General features: G+C 38.2%; 1 long non-coding RNA gene across 1 annotated transcript; it reads left to right on the forward strand.

Moving 5' to 3' along the window:
* Window positions 1-2,935: 2,935 nt before the first annotated feature.
* Window positions 2,936-3,718, forward strand: LOC146862520 (uncharacterized). The gene is made up of 3 exons (XR_014978468.1): window positions 2,936-3,068; window positions 3,387-3,497; window positions 3,584-3,718. It is a non-coding gene; the product is annotated as an uncharacterized LOC146862520 (long non-coding RNA).
* The last annotated feature ends 2,038 nt before the right edge of the window (window positions 3,719-5,756 follow it).

Consider the following 5,756-nt stretch of genomic DNA (forward strand, 5'->3'; position numbering starts at 1 on the left):
TTATAAATCTCTCAAACAGACAATTAAGCAAAATAGAGGAGGAGATATTAGGAATGGTTTTTAATTTTGTCCCCACATCAGGAGTAAATAAATTCCAAATGGAAAAGGGTCTGAGGGCTTTTTTTAGGAAAGCACGCCTCTCGGTTTTTTGAGAACAGACCTGACAGAGAGGCACCCAATGATTCTGGGCTTAGAGCAAAATCCACTTTTACCCCTAATTTAGGCATGGTGGGAAAAAATATGGAAATTTTTGAAGCAATGGTCAAGATGGAAGTGGTGAATCTTCTCACTGAAAAATAATTTCTAACACATAATATATCTAAAGCTCAGAGAGAGGCAATTGACTCACTTTCAAAAGATAAAACCATTACCATAAAGCCAGCAGATAAAGGGGGGGGGGGGAGTAGTAGTGTTCCATACTAAAGATTATGAACGTAGAGCACTACAACTCCTGTCAAATGAACAACATTACTCAAGGGTGTCACATTCTAAATTAGTAGATCTAAAGGAAGAGGTAGACCATCTTTTGGTGACAGCTAGAAATAATGATATAATCAGTGAAGAAGAATATAAGTTTTTAAATATCAGCTATCCTAAAACGCCAGCCTTTTATGGACTACCCAAAATCCACAAGTGTCTAAATAATCCCCCCCTAAGGCCAATCGTTGCGGCCATAGACTCACTTTTGGAACCATTAAGCAAATTTGCAGACAGATTCCTTAAACCGATAGTACAGAAACAAAAATCATACATAAAAGACACCACGGACATGATCTCCAAAATAGAGGGGATTACTTTTAACAACGCCAGGGAATTTATGGTGACTCTAGATATAGAAGCACTATATACAAATATCCCCCAGAAAGACACTATAGAAGTCATCAAAAATTTGCTAGAGACAACTGAGATTGTGGGTGCTAATAAGGAGTTTATCCTCAAATGTGTGTCAATGGTACTTCTAAATAACATCTTCTTATTTAAACAAGATCTATATATTTAGCGCAAAGGTACCAGTATGGGAGCCACATGTGCGCCGAGTCTGGCATGCATTTATGTCAGTATGTTCGAGGAAACGCATGTATATAATGAAGTGAGCCCCTTTTATGAAAATGTACGCAACTGGGTCCGGTTCATAGATTATATTTTTTCATCTGGACAGGCCCAGAGTCAGAATTAAAAGATTTCTTGGAATGGATTAACCTAGGTGATAGGAATTTGAATTTCACAGCACAGTATAGCAACAAAAAAGTAAATTTCCTAGACATCAGCATAAAACATGAGAATGGCCAATTAGTAGTGGAATTATTTAAAAAGGAAACTGATCGTAATACCTTACTCCATTATAATAGCTACCACCCAAGAAGTCAAAAAGATAGTATACCCTTTGGTGAGTTTCTCTGGCTTAGAAGAAACTGTACATCCGTAGAGGATTTTTATAAACATGCAGAGGAAACTAAGAGGAGATTCAGAGACCGGGGTTATCCCAAAACACATATTAATCACTCCCTAAAAAGAGCTAGGTTCTATGATAGGGAAAGCCTCCTTGAAAGTCAGAAAAGAGAAAAAACTATGGACAAAATAGTCATGGTGAGTCAATTTTCTGGCATAAGCAATCAGGTGAAAAATATAGTGAATCACAATTGGAAAATTTTAAACGATGGAGCAGAAGGCACTCTCCCAAAACCATTATTCACCTATAGAAAGAATAAAAATCTACGCAGCACTTTGGTCCATACCTATAGAGAAGATAGGACAGAAACCCAACAAACTAAACTTGGCAGCAAAGCGAGGGGCAACAATAAATGTGGCAGTTGCAGTGTATGTGACCAATGTTTAGTTACAAAAGATATAACTTTAAACTCCTCCAAATATGAAATTAAAACCTTGAACAACTGTAGCAGTAAAAACCTTGTGTATCTTATTCTCTGTCCATGTGGATATGGATACATAGGGGAAACAGGAAGAGAACTGAGATTCAGGATGTGCGAACATAAATCAGCCATACACACTAGCAAAGAAAATGCCCCTCTTCTAAACCACTGGAGAGAGAAGGGTCACAAGGCTAGTGATTTGAGATGGGTTGTTTTAGAAAAGATTATAGAGCAGAAGAGAATGGGGAATTGCGTACAGCGTAGAAAGAAGCAGGAACAGTGGTTTATGATAAAGTTTGACACCATTAGAAATGGGTTAAATAGTAGAGAGGATTGGGAAACCATTATACAAACTTGAATGAACCTCTAGGATAGAGGGTATACATACAATGAGATTATAATTTGCAATAAGAACATATAAAGATTGAAAATGCAAATATCTATGGAGTTAAATTTAACATTTCCTATCGTCCATTTAATTAATTTCCATATCGTGTATTCCTGTATACTAGTATAACATAAAGATTGAGGTTTCAAAGCGATAATGTAATTTCCTCCACAGGAACCTATGTCTACACCACCCTTAAAGATGTCCGCTCCATTTACTTCATTCAGTGAGATGATAGAGCGTCGACAATTTAGTATGGTAAACAGTCCCAATAGAGATCAGGATGGTTAATGTAAGGATAAAACTATCACAGTGGAGATTAATCACAATCATATCTTTCTTTTCCCCTTTTCTCTCATATGGAAAAAACGGGGCACGGTTAGGGATATCTTAAGTTTAAAGTAAGGATATAATATTTTAATTATTATTCTCTGTTAATGTGATTTCGTTACCACTGGCAATAAGAGATCAGGAAGGCCATTATCTATTTTGGTACGAATTTATTTACCAGCAACCATGGATTAGGCATACACCTATTTAAGATGGCGGCAGTAGTCGTCCATGTGTATATCACCACAAACTCATTAAACAGCAACTATACATAAGGCGCGAGCCCTTTTAAAGATGGCGGTGAATATCGATGGTATAGAAGATATGGCAACATAGAAATCGCCCGTCCCGGAGCTCGGTCCTGACCGCCCAGGGGATTATGGATCATTAATAAGGTCATAAAAGAAAGAAGTCCGGTTGATACGGGCTCTTTCTACCGAAAGCGAGGGGAGGAAGAAAAATACCGCTAAAGTAATAAGGTAAGCACTGATACGGCGCACGAGGGAAACAAGAGAACGCTAGCTTCCCTTTATCATTCGTGACTAGTTTTGAAAGAAAACTTAGTATAAAGGGAGTAGGGGGCTTGAGAAAATAGAGAGATACTTAAGTCAGAATTGTAAAATTAATATAGAGAAATACGATAAGAAAACGTAAAGAGGAACGATGAAAGGGAGCAACTAATTCGGCACCCTTAAAAGAAATATCCATACACCGTTAATGGCCAGTGATAAAGAGAGTGTCTTTGTTGGAGATAAGGATTATAGCTGGTACAAACAGAGTTATGTGTCTACCCACAGACTGCCGAGCAAAACCTGGACAGATATATCAGAAATCTGCAAGGGAAGGAAAGCAGTGTGGGTTACATCACCCTCGCCCATTATATTTTAAAGAAGATAAATCTTGTTGAGGTAAGCCTGAAATTACTCTTATGTTATGACAAGTTTAAGGGCAAGGATATAAGTTTATCTGAACACTATGCCCCGGTTTTTTCCAGCAATTTCTCTATATACGTGACCCATTAAAATATACGGCGGATGCGAAGAAACCACCAAAATTAACAAACGGGGACAGTGTCAGCACGATATAAGATAAAGAAGAAAGGGATACAGTCTGGATTTATAAACAATTCTTTAAGGTATTCAATCTAGCAAGAATAATAAAAAGAAATGGTTAACTAAAATAATGGCCACCTTGTTACCCACAAATATGGTATACTTTATATTTTCAGAAAAGGAACAAAACTTTAAGATATAGGATAGGACCAATTTTTACCCGAAAACGGACACATTACGGATGTCCCACTCGGTTAGTATTAAGTGTAGATCGCTATAACTAAAAGGATCTACAGCAGTATACTGTATGGGAGTGAGAAATGGATGTTCGATCAAATGTATAAATACTAGGATGATTGGAGAGTGAGACTGATGCTTGTAAATCTCATTTTGAAATGCAATGTAAACCTTCCGAGCAAAAAAATATTTTCTTGCAAAATAAATTGTATAATGCATAGAATGTTTCCAATATGTGATACACGAGTTGTTTTAAAAAAAAAAAAAAATTATATCTGATGAATATGTTGAAATATCAGGATGGGAGCTGATACATTCCTTTTTTCACAATAGATACGACCTGTACCACAAGAAGATTTGTGACCTGGTACCATAATCTGTCCTGGGGAAGGTTGTGAAGCTTTTAAAGCTTATAAACCACCGAAACGCATCAACGCCCTGCATTTTTTTGAATCCCTTACAGCAAAGGATTTTTAGATGAGAAGGAAAAATGTTCCCACTGAAAAGTACTAGATAGATTTTATGAAGCTTTGGGATCTAACACAGTTTAAAACTTGATATATGGATTGCCTGTAGAGAGTAGGGTCACAATAGGTTTTGCATCTATGTTTGTTTAGGTATTTATTGAAGGACATTGCTATGTATTAAATGTAGAAAACTTTTTTATGTATTACCAATAATGTACTTTTTCGAAATTTTCTCAAATTTTAAGAACAGTAAAAATGTATTTTAACTGAGAATAAGTGTATGCATTGCATTTCAATTTGTATTGTACTTTTGCTTGGAAGACGTCTGCTTGAGCCAGTGGAGAGTGACATATGATGTCATGTAAGGAGTGCACAAGAATTAATAGTTGTGAGAAGTTGGCCTGGCATATGCTGGTCACTAGTTATAGTGGCCACCTTGCACCAGTCCATTCGACTCTTATGGTAGATAGGTTTAAGACAACCTTTTAAAGAAAGCTATCCTAGTGGTGGCTGTGGAGAGCAGCCTTCAGGCTAAGTCTCTGAGGAATGTAAAGCAGCTTGTTTTACCTTATAATCTCTTGAATTACCAAATGAAAAGGATACCACACAGGTATATATATCAAATATATATGTATTTATTTCTAGATACACTCTACTAATCTCTTTATGAGATTAGAACCCAGATACACATTCAAATGTCAACAGTTCTCAATAAATTAAGCACAAATATGGCTGTAGCCCTAGGGGCGTACCAGACCATATACTAAGAAAATGGTTTAACAAACTCAACTTGCAAATTGAAAAGGCCTAGAGCCTTGGGAATCGCTGGGGCTTCACTTCTGCAGTGTTAGCAGGTAAGTAATCAGCCCACGGGAGACGCGTGCAGTGTCTAAACACAGCCGCGGGTTTCCTATTGGTTTCAAAGGCGTAAGTCGCGGTTTGTATTTTAAAGTTTTAGGGCACTTCAGAGAAGTCAACAAGCAAGCCACTTACAGGGTAAGTATTTCGAGGGACAACACGCACTTGGGCACCGGAGTGCATGAGTTACCTCACCCAGGGAAGCCGGGTGCATAGGTGTCTTTTGGTGTCGGGTCGTGATGCTGTTTTCAATGGAGATCACTGAAGACTTGCTGCTTGTGACGACTGGAGAGGTGTCCGCTGGAATCCGAAGATGGATTGAAATTGAAGAGGACCTGAAAATTGAAGGGACAGTGTTCAAAGTCACTTGCCAGTGACCGGTGGCCACCAGGATGGATGACCACTGATGTTGCGTCATTTCAGGTAGTCGATGGTGATTTGTCTCTTCGCTCACGAAGTCCAGGAGAGATTGACAATGACCAGCAGCTGGATTCGAAGGGTCCCACGACGTCTGCAGCTGATGACGGTGTCGGCAACCAGATTGGAGCCAACA

The sequence above is a fragment of the Triturus cristatus genome, chromosome 2_2, assembly GCF_964204655.1.
Source record: "Triturus cristatus chromosome 2_2, aTriCri1.1, whole genome shotgun sequence".
Lineage (NCBI taxonomy): Eukaryota > Metazoa > Chordata > Amphibia > Caudata > Salamandridae > Triturus > Triturus cristatus.